The 13,194-nt window shown below is 35.0% G+C and overlaps 11 non-coding genes across 11 annotated transcripts; all 11 read right to left on the bottom strand.

The window, feature by feature from the left end:
• Window positions 1-1,341: 1,341 nt before the first annotated feature.
• Window positions 1,342-1,448, bottom strand: LOC148514286 (U6 spliceosomal RNA). The gene has a single exon (XR_015879801.1). It is a non-coding gene; the product is annotated as a U6 spliceosomal RNA (small nuclear RNA).
• Window positions 1,449-1,971: 523 nt separating this feature from the next.
• Window positions 1,972-2,078, bottom strand: LOC148514285 (U6 spliceosomal RNA). The gene has a single exon (XR_015879800.1). It is a non-coding gene; the product is annotated as a U6 spliceosomal RNA (small nuclear RNA).
• Window positions 2,079-3,609: 1,531 nt separating this feature from the next.
• Window positions 3,610-3,716, bottom strand: LOC148514284 (U6 spliceosomal RNA). Its single transcript, XR_015879799.1, has one exon. It is a non-coding gene; the product is annotated as a U6 spliceosomal RNA (small nuclear RNA).
• Window positions 3,717-4,239: 523 nt separating this feature from the next.
• Window positions 4,240-4,346, bottom strand: LOC148514283 (U6 spliceosomal RNA). The gene has a single exon (XR_015879798.1). It is a non-coding gene; the product is annotated as a U6 spliceosomal RNA (small nuclear RNA).
• A 1,531-nt stretch (window positions 4,347-5,877) lies between these two features.
• Window positions 5,878-5,984, bottom strand: LOC148514282 (U6 spliceosomal RNA). The gene has a single exon (XR_015879797.1). It is a non-coding gene; the product is annotated as a U6 spliceosomal RNA (small nuclear RNA).
• Window positions 5,985-6,507: 523 nt separating this feature from the next.
• On the bottom strand, window positions 6,508-6,614 carry LOC148514281 (U6 spliceosomal RNA). Its single transcript, XR_015879527.1, has one exon. It is a non-coding gene; the product is annotated as a U6 spliceosomal RNA (small nuclear RNA).
• Window positions 6,615-8,145: 1,531 nt separating this feature from the next.
• Window positions 8,146-8,252, bottom strand: LOC148514280 (U6 spliceosomal RNA). Its single transcript, XR_015879796.1, has one exon. It is a non-coding gene; the product is annotated as a U6 spliceosomal RNA (small nuclear RNA).
• Window positions 8,253-8,775: 523 nt separating this feature from the next.
• LOC148514279 (U6 spliceosomal RNA) lies at window positions 8,776-8,882 on the bottom strand. The gene has a single exon (XR_015879795.1). It is a non-coding gene; the product is annotated as a U6 spliceosomal RNA (small nuclear RNA).
• A 1,531-nt stretch (window positions 8,883-10,413) lies between these two features.
• On the bottom strand, window positions 10,414-10,520 carry LOC148514278 (U6 spliceosomal RNA). The gene has a single exon (XR_015879794.1). It is a non-coding gene; the product is annotated as a U6 spliceosomal RNA (small nuclear RNA).
• A 523-nt stretch (window positions 10,521-11,043) lies between these two features.
• On the bottom strand, window positions 11,044-11,150 carry LOC148514277 (U6 spliceosomal RNA). Its single transcript, XR_015879792.1, has one exon. It is a non-coding gene; the product is annotated as a U6 spliceosomal RNA (small nuclear RNA).
• Window positions 11,151-12,681: 1,531 nt separating this feature from the next.
• LOC148514276 (U6 spliceosomal RNA) lies at window positions 12,682-12,788 on the bottom strand. The gene has a single exon (XR_015879791.1). It is a non-coding gene; the product is annotated as a U6 spliceosomal RNA (small nuclear RNA).
• Window positions 12,789-13,194: the final 406 nt, after the last annotated feature.

The raw sequence follows: 13,194 nt of genomic DNA, 5'->3' as shown, positions 1-13,194 counted from the left end.
CCACAGTGAAACAAATTATGAAAATTGGCATGTAGAGGTTCATTTCTTCAAAACCATAGACCGTACTAGGCTAAAATTGCTTCTTCGCATTCTTTGGCTAGGATGGCACTTGACAAAAATGGGTGCTCTTTGCCAGGCACCCCTGTGCATCTAAGCAGCCAGGTTTCCAGACATCAGCAAAATCTCCAGCCAAAAAAACATTTACTGCCCATTAAATAACCATTCTTTTTTATAACTTTATAGTTTATAGCATTTAGTTTAGGGAGACTAAAGAATTTTACTTCTAAATGTTTTTAGTTTATAATACTAATCATATGCTAATCACCATTTATGTAATCGGTTAATGTCAAATAAGTGGGCAAAAAGGTCAAAAATGACATAGTTTACACTTAAAATGTATTTGTTGCTAAACAAATTTGGATATATGCAAATTATGTAACTGCTAAACTTTAAGATTGTAAATTAAGTATTGTGTGCACTATCTTTTGGCTCAATTAACAATAAAAGTAAAAAATACAGATGAAAAGCATATGGTAAGTATTGTAAATTAATAATATATATATATTTTGAAGCCACAACTTGGTCTCCCTAATTGTATTGGTATATGATTTAAACTAGCCCTAACATTTTATTTTTATTTTTGTACATTCTGTTAGAGGTGCTTATGTGTTGTGAATGGCTCCTTGGTTTGACATCTAATACATTATGTGTTCAGCTCTTATTTTTGTGGAGCAGAGTTAAAAAAAGAATTTTTAGAAGTCTAGTATATCCATGGGTGTTTGGGGAGTTTCTTGATGGAACATTATGTGTAGAGGGAGAAGCTAGGCATTTGTTCTTTGTGGAAAGGGTCTTAAATCTCATGCATTAAGCAAATTAGGTGATTGCAGCATGCACCATGGGCTTCAATAATTATATATTAGCAGATTTGATTTGCTGGAGATTGTGGTTTTGTACTGTACAATTGTCTAGAGTTATGAATAGTTATTGGATAAAGAAAGATACATTTTTCCACTGTACCAAGCAGAACCTATTGGGTGCAGCAGTGCATATTCATGCCTTCAGACCTGGAGTGACTTGGAGGGGGCACCTGTCCCTTACGTTTCCGCTTCGACCAATAGATACACCCCTGCAAGTTCAATAAGAATTGAAGGTGGCTAAATAATTTTCTAAGTTTAAATATAACTGAGGCAGTCTGCACAATTCACACAATGATAAGTCATGTCTAACTGATGACATCATACAAGAGTTGGTCGATTTGTTCTTTGCTTGCAAAACTTCTTACCTTTTTATCTGCAGGTATCATTAAGTGGAAAAGAATTAATTTGTCCAGAGCTATATACCTAAAATATGGAACGCTTCACGAATTTGCGTGTCATCCTTGCGCAGGGGCCATGCTAATCTTCTCTGTATCGTTCCAATTTTAGTATATGTGCTGCCGAAGCAAGCACATTCCAAAAGCAAAGTCCTAAGATATATATACCCCACCATGTGCCTCAAGATTGATCTTAGGGAGAGTAAAAGATGGAAGTTAAATTCAGATGGGGTTTCAAAGACTGGAGAACACTTTACAATAAACAAGATAGAGCTACTTACTGGCAAAAAAATTCAATATCCCATTAAGGAAAGGCCACCAATTTCTATACGTACCACAGTCAAATTAATTATGCAAATTAGCATGTGGAGGTTCATTTCTTTTGGAACCATAGGCTGTACAAGATTAAAATTGCTCCTAAGTACAGAACAAGTGAAGTAGGAATGGAAAGTGGCAAAATAGTTTTCTAAGACTTAATAGAAGTACTGAGACAACCTGCACAATTTAGACAAGAATTGAATTTGAAAATGATATGTCATGTCGAACTGATTTTGTCATAAAAAAGTTGGTCGATTTATTCTTTGCTTGCAAAATTTCTTGACTTTTTATCTGCAGGTATCTTAAGTGGAATCGAATTAATTTGTCCAAAGCTATATACCTAAAATATGGAACGCTTCACGAATTTGCGTGTCATCCTTGCGCAGGGGCCATGCTAATCTTCTCTGTATCGTTCCAATTTTAGTATATGTGCTGCCGAAGCAAGCACATTCCAAAAGCAAAGTCCTAAGAGTTATATACCCCACCATGTGCCTCAAGATTGATCTTAGGGAGAGTGAAAGTTGGAAGTTAAATTTAAATAGGGTTTTATAAACTGGAGAACATTAACAAGATAGAGCTGCTAACTGGCAAAAAAATTCAATATCCCATTAAGGAATAGCCATCGATTTCCATACATACCACAGTGAAACAAATTATGAAAATTGGCATGTAGAGGTTCATTTCTTCAAAACCATAGACCGTACTAGGCTAAAATTGCTTCTTTGCATTCTTTGGCTAGGATGGCATTTGACAAAAATGGGTGCTCTTTGCCAGGCACCCCTGTGCATCTAAGCAGCCAGGTTTCCAGACATCAGCAAAATCTCCAGCCAAAAAAACATTTACTGCCCATTAAATAACCATTCTTTTTTATAACTTTATAGTTTATAGCATTTAGTTTAGGGAGACTAAAGAATTTTACTTCTAAATGTTTTTAGTTTATAATACTAATCATATGCTAATCACCATTTATGTAATCGGTTAATGTCAAATAAGTGGGCAAAAAGGTCAAAAATGACATAGTTTACACTTAAAATGTATTTGTTGCTAAACAAATTTGGATATATGCAAATTATGTAACTGCTAAACTTTAAGATTGTAAATTAAGTATTGTGTGCACTATCTTTTGGCTCAATTAACAATAAAAGTAAAAAATACAGATGAAAAGCATATGGTAAGTATTGTAAATTAATAATATATATATATTTTGAAGCCACAACTTGGTCTCCCTAATTGTATTGGTATATGATTTAAACTAGCCCTAACATTTTATTTTTATTTTTGTACATTCTGTTAGAGGTGCTTATGTGTTGTGAATGGCTCCTTGGTTTGACATCTAATACATTATGTGTTCAGCTCTTATTTTTGTGGAGCAGAGTTAAAAAAAGAATTTTTAGAAGTCTAGTATATCCATGGGTGTTTGGGGAGTTTCTTGATGGAACATTATGTGTAGAGGGAGAAGCTAGGCATTTGTTCTTTGTGGAAAGGGTCTTAAATCTCATGCATTAAGCAAATTAGGTGATTGCAGCATGCACCATGGGCTTCAATAATTATATATTAGCAGATTTGATTTGCTGGAGATTGTGGTTTTGTACTGTACAATTGTCTAGAGTTATGAATAGTTATTGAATAAAGAAAGATACATTTTTCCACTGTACCAAGCAGAACCTATTGGGTGCAGCAGTGCATATTCATGCCTTCAGACCTGGAGTGACTTGGAGGGGGCACCTGTCCCTTACGTTTCCGCTTCGACCAATAGATACACCCCTGCAAGTTCAATAAGAATTGAAGGTGGCTAAATAATTTTCTAAGTTTAAATATAACTGAGGCAGTCTGCACAATTCACACAATGATAAGTCATGTCTAACTGATGACATCATACAAGAGTTGGTCGATTTGTTCTTTGCTTGCAAAACTTCTTACCTTTTTATCTGCAGGTATCATTAAGTGGAAAAGAATTAATTTGTCCAGAGCTATATACCTAAAATATGGAACGCTTCACGAATTTGCGTGTCATCCTTGCGCAGGGGCCATGCTAATCTTCTCTGTATCGTTCCAATTTTAGTATATGTGCTGCCGAAGCAAGCACATTCCAAAAGCAAAGTCCTAAGATATATATACCCCACCATGTGCCTCAAGATTGATCTTAGGGAGAGTAAAAGATGGAAGTTAAATTCAGATGGGGTTTCAAAGACTGGAGAACACTTTACAATAAACAAGATAGAGCTACTTACTGGCAAAAAAATTCAATATCCCATTAAGGAAAGGCCTCCAATTTCTATACGTACCACAGTCAAATTAATTATGCAAATTAGCATGTGGAGGTTCATTTCTTTTGGAACCATAGGCTGTACAAGATTAAAATTGCTCCTAAGTACAGAACAAGTGAAGTAGGAATGGAAAGTGGCAAAATAGTTTTCTAAGACTTAATAGAAGTACTGAGACAACCTGCACAATTTAGACAAGAATTGAATTTGAAAATGATATGTCATGTCGAACTGATTTTGTCATAAAAAAGTTGGTCGATTTATTCTTTGCTTGCAAAATTTCTTGACTTTTTATCTGCAGGTATCTTAAGTGGAATCTAATTAATTTGTCCAAAGCTATATACCTAAAATATGGAACGCTTCACGAATTTGCGTGTCATCCTTGCGCAGGGGCCATGCTAATCTTCTCTGTATCGTTCCAATTTTAGTATATGTGCTGCCGAAGCAAGCACATTCCAAAAGCAAAGTCCTAAGAGTTATATACCCCACCATGTGCCTCAAGATTGATCTTAGGGAGAGTGAAAGTTGGAAGTTAAATTTAAATAGGGTTTTATAAACTGGAGAACATTAACAAGATAGAGCTACTAACTGGCAAAAAAATTCAATATCCCATTAAGGAATAGCCATCGATTTCCATACATACCACAGTGAAACAAATTATGAAAATTGGCATGTAGAGGTTCATTTCTTCAAAACCATAGACCGTACTAAGCTAAAATTGCTTCTTTGCATTCTTTGGCTAGGATGGCACTTGACAAAAATGGGTGGTCTTTGCCAGGCACCCCTGTGCATCTAAGCAGCCAGGTTTCCAGACATCAGCAAAATCTCCAGCCAAAAAAACATTTACTGCCCATTAAATAACCATTCTTTTTTATAACTTTATAGTTTATAGCATTTAGTTTAGGGAGACTAAAGAATTTTACTTCTAAATGTTTTTAGTTTATAATACTAATCATATGCTAATCACCATTTATGTAATCGGTTAATGTCAAATAAGTGGGCAAAAAGGTCAAAAATGACATAGTTTACACTTAAAATGTATTTGTTGCTAAACAAATTTGGATATATGCAAATTATGTAACTGCTAAACTTTAAGATTGTAAATTAAGTATTGTGTGCACTATCTTTTGGCTCAATTAACAATAAAAGTAAAAAATACAGATGAAAAGCATATGGTAAGTATTGTAAATTAATAATATATATATATTTTGAAGCCACAACTTGGTCTCCCTAATTGTATTGGTATATGATTTAAACTAGCCCTAACATTTTATTTTTATTTTTGTACATTCTGTTAGAGGTGCTTATGTGTTGTGAATGGCTCCTTGGTTTGACATCTAATACATTATGTGTTCAGCTCTTATTTTTGTGGAGCAGAGTTAAAAAAAGAATTTTTAGAAGTCTAGTATATCCATGGGTGTTTGGGGAGTTTCTTGATGGAACATTATGTGTAGAGGGAGAAGCTAGGCATTTGTTCTTTGTGGAAAGGGTCTTAAATCTCATGCATTAAGCAAATTAGGTGATTGCAGCATGCACCATGGGCTTCAATAATTATATATTAGCAGATTTGATTTGCTGGAGATTGTGGTTTTGTACTGTACAATTGTCTAGAGTTATGAATAGTTATTGAATAAAGAAAGATACATTTTTCCACTGTACCAAGCAGAACCTATTGGGTGCAGCAGTGCATATTCATGCCTTCAGACCTGGAGTGACTTGGAGGGGGCACCTGTCCCTTACGTTTCCGCTTCGACCAATAGATACACCCCTGCAAGTTCAATAAGAATTGAAGGTGGCTAAATAATTTTCTAAGTTTAAATATAACTGAGGCAGTCTGCACAATTCACACAATGATAAGTCATGTCTAACTGATGACATCATACAAGAGTTGGTCGATTTGTTCTTTGCTTGCAAAACTTCTTACCTTTTTATCTGCAGGTATCATTAAGTGGAAAAGAATTAATTTGTCCAGAGCTATATACCTAAAATATGGAACGCTTCACGAATTTGCGTGTCATCCTTGCGCAGGGGCCATGCTAATCTTCTCTGTATCGTTCCAATTTTAGTATATGTGCTGCCGAAGCAAGCACATTCCAAAAGCAAAGTCCTAAGATATATATACCCCACCATGTGCCTCAAGATTGATCTTAGGGAGAGTAAAAGATGGAAGTTAAATTCAGATGGGGTTTCAAAGACTGGAGAACACTTTACAATAAACAAGATAGAGCTACTTACTGGCAAAAAAATTCAATATCCCATTAAGGAAAGGCCTCCAATTTCTATACGTACCACAGTCAAATTAATTATGCAAATTAGCATGTGGAGGTTCATTTCTTTTGGAACCATAGGCTGTACAAGATTAAAATTGCTCCTAAGTACAGAACAAGTGAAGTAGGAATGGAAAGTGGCAAAATAGTTTTCTAAGACTTAATAGAAGTACTGAGACAACCTGCACAATTTAGACAAGAATTGAATTTGAAAATGATATGTCATGTCGAACTGATTTTGTCATAAAAAAGTTGGTCGATTTGTTCTTTGCTTGCAAAATTTCTTGACTTTTTATCTGCAGGTATCTTAAGTGGAATCGAATTAATTTGTCCAGAGCTATATACCTAAAATATGGAACGCTTCACGAATTTGCGTGTCATCCTTGTGCAGGGGCCATGCTAATCTTCTCTGTATCGTTCCAATTTTAGTATATGTGCTGCCGAAGCAAGCACATTCCAAAAGCAAAGTCCTAAGAGTTATATACCCCACCATGTGCCTCAAGATTGATCTTAGGGAGAGTGAAAGTTGGAAGTTAAATTTAAATAGGGTTTTATAAACTGGAGAACATTAACAAGATAGAGCTGCTAACTGGCAAAAAAATTCAATATCCCATTAAGGAATAGCCATCGATTTCCATACATACCACAGTGAAACAAATTATGAAAATTGGCATGTAGAGGTTCATTTCTTCAAAACCATAGACCGTACTAGGCTAAAATTGCTTCTTCGCATTCTTTGGCTAGGATGGCACTTGACAAAAATGGGTGCTCTTTGCCAGGCACCCCTGTGCATCTAAGCAGCCAGGTTTCCAGACATCAGCAAAATCTCCAGCCAAAAAAACATTTACTGCCCATTAAATAACCATTCTTTTTTATAACTTTATAGTTTATAGCATTTAGTTTAGGGAGACTAAAGAATTTTACTTCTAAATGTTTTTAGTTTATAATACTAATCATATGCTAATCACCATTTATGTAATCGGTTAATGTCAAATAAGTGGGCAAAAAGGTCAAAAATGACATAGTTTACACTTAAAATGTATTTGTTGCTAAACAAATTTGGATATATGCAAATTATGTAACTGCTAAACTTTAAGATTGTAAATTAAGTATTGTGTGCACTATCTTTTGGCTCAATTAACAATAAAAGTAAAAAATACAGATGAAAAGCATATGGTAAGTATTGTAAATTAATAATATATATATATTTTGAAGCCACAACTTGGTCTCCCTAATTGTATTGGTATATGATTTAAACTAGCCCTAACATTTTATTTTTATTTTTGTACATTCTGTTAGAGGTGCTTATGTGTTGTGAATGGCTCCTTGGTTTGACATCTAATACATTATGTGTTCAGCTCTTATTTTTGTGGAGCAGAGTTAAAAAAAGAATTTTTAGAAGTCTAGTATATCCATGGGTGTTTGGGGAGTTTCTTGATGGAACATTATGTGTAGAGGGAGAAGCTAGGCATTTGTTCTTTGTGGAAAGGGTCTTAAATCTCATGCATTAAGCAAATTAGGTGATTGCAGCATGCACCATGGGCTTCAATAATTATATATTAGCAGATTTGATTTGCTGGAGATTGTGGTTTTGTACTGTACAATTGTCTAGAGTTATGAATAGTTATTGGATAAAGAAAGATACATTTTTCCACTGTACCAAGCAGAACCTATTGGGTGCAGCAGTGCATATTCATGCCTTCAGACCTGGAGTGACTTGGAGGGGGCACCTGTCCCTTACGTTTCCGCTTCGACCAATAGATACACCCCTGCAAGTTCAATAAGAATTGAAGGTGGCTAAATAATTTTCTAAGTTTAAATATAACTGAGGCAGTCTGCACAATTCACACAATGATAAGTCATGTCTAACTGATGACATCATACAAGAGTTGGTCGATTTGTTCTTTGCTTGCAAAACTTCTTACCTTTTTATCTGCAGGTATCATTAAGTGGAAAAGAATTAATTTGTCCAGAGCTATATACCTAAAATATGGAACGCTTCACGAATTTGCGTGTCATCCTTGCGCAGGGGCCATGCTAATCTTCTCTGTATCGTTCCAATTTTAGTATATGTGCTGCCGAAGCAAGCACATTCCAAAAGCAAAGTCCTAAGATATATATACCCCACCATGTGCCTCAAGATTGATCTTAGGGAGAGTAAAAGATGGAAGTTAAATTCAGATGGGGTTTCAAAGACTGGAGAACACTTTACAATAAACAAGATAGAGCTACTTACTGGCAAAAAAATTCAATATCCCATTAAGGAAAGGCCACCAATTTCTATACGTACCACAGTCAAATTAATTATGCAAATTAGCATGTGGAGGTTCATTTCTTTTGGAACCATAGGCTGTACAAGATTAAAATTGCTCCTAAGTACAGAACAAGTGAAGTAGGAATGGAAAGTGGCAAAATAGTTTTCTAAGACTTAATAGAAGTACTGAGACAACCTGCACAATTTAGACAAGAATTGAATTTGAAAATGATATGTCATGTCGAACTGATTTTGTCATAAAAAAGTTGGTCGATTTATTCTTTGCTTGCAAAATTTCTTGACTTTTTATCTGCAGGTATCTTAAGTGGAATCGAATTAATTTGTCCAAAGCTATATACCTAAAATATGGAACGCTTCACGAATTTGCGTGTCATCCTTGCGCAGGGGCCATGCTAATCTTCTCTGTATCGTTCCAATTTTAGTATATGTGCTGCCGAAGCAAGCACATTCCAAAAGCAAAGTCCTAAGAGTTATATACCCCACCATGTGCCTCAAGATTGATCTTAGGGAGAGTGAAAGTTGGAAGTTAAATTTAAATAGGGTTTTATAAACTGGAGAACATTAACAAGATAGAGCTGCTAACTGGCAAAAAAATTCAATATCCCATTAAGGAATAGCCATCGATTTCCATACATACCACAGTGAAACAAATTATGAAAATTGGCATGTAGAGGTTCATTTCTTCAAAACCATAGACCGTACTAGGCTAAAATTGCTTCTTCGCATTCTTTGGCTAGGATGGCACTTGACAAAAATGGGTGCTCTTTGCCAGGCACCCCTGTGCATCTAAGCAGCCAGGTTTCCAGACATCAGCAAAATCTCCAGCCAAAAAAACATTTACTGCCCATTAAATAACCATTCTTTTTTATAACTTTATAGTTTATAGCATTTAGTTTAGGGAGACTAAAGAATTTTACTTCTAAATGTTTTTAGTTTATAATACTAATCATATGCTAATCACCATTTATGTAATCGGTTAATGTCAAATAAGTGGGCAAAAAGGTCAAAAATGACATAGTTTACACTTAAAATGTATTTGTTGCTAAACAAATTTGGATATATGCAAATTATGTAACTGCTAAACTTTAAGATTGTAAATTAAGTATTGTGTGCACTATCTTTTGGCTCAATTAACAATAAAAGTAAAAAATACAGATGAAAAGCATATGGTAAGTATTGTAAATTAATAATATATATATATTTTGAAGCCACAACTTGGTCTCCCTAATTGTATTGGTATATGATTTAAACTAGCCCTAACATTTTATTTTTATTTTTGTACATTCTGTTAGAGGTGCTTATGTGTTGTGAATGGCTCCTTGGTTTGACATCTAATACATTATGTGTTCAGCTCTTATTTTTGTGGAGCAGAGTTAAAAAAAGAATTTTTAGAAGTCTAGTATATCCATGGGTGTTTGGGGAGTTTCTTGATGGAACATTATGTGTAGAGGGAGAAGCTAGGCATTTGTTCTTTGTGGAAAGGGTCTTAAATCTCATGCATTAAGCAAATTAGGTGATTGCAGCATGCACCATGGGCTTCAATAATTATATATTAGCAGATTTGATTTGCTGGAGATTGTGGTTTTGTACTGTACAATTGTCTAGAGTTATGAATAGTTATTGGATAAAGAAAGATACATTTTTCCACTGTACCAAGCAGAACCTATTGGGTGCAGCAGTGCATATTCATGCCTTCAGACCTGGAGTGACTTGGAGGGGGCACCTGTCCCTTACGTTTCCGCTTCGACCAATAGATACACCCCTGCAAGTTCAATAAGAATTGAAGGTGGCTAAATAATTTTCTAAGTTTAAATATAACTGAGGCAGTCTGCACAATTCACACAATGATAAGTCATGTCTAACTGATGACATCATACAAGAGTTGGTCGATTTGTTCTTTGCTTGCAAAACTTCTTACCTTTTTATCTGCAGGTATCATTAAGTGGAAAAGAATTAATTTGTCCAGAGCTATATACCTAAAATATGGAACGCTTCACGAATTTGCGTGTCATCCTTGCGCAGGGGCCATGCTAATCTTCTCTGTATCGTTCCAATTTTAGTATATGTGCTGCCGAAGCAAGCACATTCCAAAAGCAAAGTCCTAAGATATATATACCCCACCATGTGCCTCAAGATTGATCTTAGGGAGAGTAAAAGATGGAAGTTAAATTCAGATGGGGTTTCAAAGACTGGAGAACACTTTACAATAAACAAGATAGAGCTACTTACTGGCAAAAAAATTCAATATCCCATTAAGGAAAGGCCACCAATTTCTATACGTACCACAGTCAAATTAATTATGCAAATTAGCATGTGGAGGTTCATTTCTTTTGGAACCATAGGCTGTACAAGATTAAAATTGCTCCTAAGTACAGAACAAGTGAAGTAGGAATGGAAAGTGGCAAAATAGTTTTCTAAGACTTAATAGAAGTACTGAGACAACCTGCACAATTTAGACAAGAATTGAATTTGAAAATGATATGTCATGTCGAACTGATTTTGTCATAAAAAAGTTGGTCGATTTATTCTTTGCTTGCAAAATTTCTTGACTTTTTATCTGCAGGTATCTTAAGTGGAATCGAATTAATTTGTCCAAAGCTATATACCTAAAATATGGAACGCTTCACGAATTTGCGTGTCATCCTTGCGCAGGGGCCATGCTAATCTTCTCTGTATCGTTCCAATTTTAGTATATGTGCTGCCGAAGCAAGCACATTCCAAAAGCAAAGTCCTAAGAGTTATATACCCCACCATGTGCCTCAAGATTGATCTTAGGGAGAGTGAAAGTTGGAAGTTAAATTTAAATAGGGTTTTATAAACTGGAGAACATTAACAAGATAGAGCTGCTAACTGGCAAAAAAATTCAATATCCCATTAAGGAATAGCCATCGATTTCCATACATACCACAGTGAAACAAATTATGAAAATTGGCATGTAGAGGTTCATTTCTTCAAAACCATAGACCGTACTAGGCTAAAATTGCTTCTTTGCATTCTTTGGCTAGGATGGCATTTGACAAAAATGGGTGCTCTTTGCCAGGCACCCCTGTGCATCTAAGCAGCCAGGTTTCCAGACATCAGCAAAATCTCCAGCCAAAAAAACATTTACTGCCCATTAAATAACCATTCTTTTTTATAACTTTATAGTTTATAGCATTTAGTTTAGGGAGACTAAAGAATTTTACTTCTAAATGTTTTTAGTTTATAATACTAATCATATGCTAATCACCATTTATGTAATCGGTTAATGTCAAATAAGTGGGCAAAAAGGTCAAAAATGACATAGTTTACACTTAAAATGTATTTGTTGCTAAACAAATTTGGATATATGCAAATTATGTAACTGCTAAACTTTAAGATTGTAAATTAAGTATTGTGTGCACTATCTTTTGGCTCAATTAACAATAAAAGTAAAAAATACAGATGAAAAGCATATGGTAAGTATTGTAAATTAATAATATATATATATTTTGAAGCCACAACTTGGTCTCCCTAATTGTATTGGTATATGATTTAAACTAGCCCTAACATTTTATTTTTATTTTTGTACATTCTGTTAGAGGTGCTTATGTGTTGTGAATGGCTCCTTGGTTTGACATCTAATACATTATGTGTTCAGCTCTTATTTTTGTGGAGCAGAGTTAAAAAAAGAATTTTTAGAAGTCTAGTATATCCATGGGTGTTTGGGGAGTTTCTTGATGGAACATTATGTGTAGAGGGAGAAGCTAGGCATTTGTTCTTTGTGGAAAGGGTCTTAAATCTCATGCATTAAGCAAATTAGGTGATTGCAGCATGCACCATGGGCTTCAATAATTATATATTAGCAGATTTGATTTGCTGGAGATTGTGGTTTTGTACTGTACAATTGTCTAGAGTTATGAATAGTTATTGGATAAAGAAAGATACATTTTTCCACTGTACCAAGCAGAACCTATTGGGTGCAGCAGTGCATATTCATGCCTTCAGACCTGGAGTGACTTGGAGGGGGCACCTGTCCCTTACGTTTCCGCTTCGACCAATAGATACACCCCTGCAAGTTCAATAAGAATTGAAGGTGGCTAAATAATTTTCTAAGTTTAAATATAACTGAGGCAGTCTGCACAATTCACACAATGATAAGTCATGTCTAACTGATGACATCATACAAGAGTTGGTCGATTTGTTCTTTGCTTGCAAAACTTCTTACCTTTTTATCTGCAGGTATCATTAAGTGGAAAAGAATTAATTTGTCCAGAGCTATATACCTAAAATATGGAACGCTTCACGAATTTGCGTGTCATCCTTGCGCAGGGGCCATGCTAATCTTCTCTGTATCGTTCCAATTTTAGTATATGTGCTGCCGAAGCAAGCACATTCCAAAAGCAAAGTCCTAAGATATATATACCCCACCATGTGCCTCAAGATTGATCTTAGGGAGAGTAAAAGATGGAAGTTAAATTCAGATGGGGTTTCAAAGACTGGAGAACACTTTACAATAAACAAGATAGAGCTACTTACTGGCAAAAAAATTCAATATCCCATTAAGGAAAGGCCACCAATTTCTATACGTACCACAGTCAAATTAATTATGCAAATTAGCATGTGGAGGTTCATTTCTTTTGGAACCATAGGCTGTACAAGATTAAAATTGCTCCTAAGTACAGAACAAGTGAAGTAGGAATGGAAAGTGGCAAAATAGTTTTCTAAGACTTAATAGAAGTACTGAGACAACCTGCACAATTTAGACAAGAATTGAATTTGAAAATGATATGTCATGTC

This window comes from Taudactylus pleione, unplaced genomic scaffold (genome assembly GCF_031769625.1).
Source record: "Taudactylus pleione unplaced genomic scaffold, aTauple2 ptg000262l, whole genome shotgun sequence".
Classification (NCBI taxonomy): domain Eukaryota; kingdom Metazoa; phylum Chordata; class Amphibia; order Anura; family Myobatrachidae; genus Taudactylus; species Taudactylus pleione.
The sequence above is the reverse complement of the archived record's forward strand: the minus strand, read 5'-3'. Positions and strand labels throughout refer to the sequence as shown.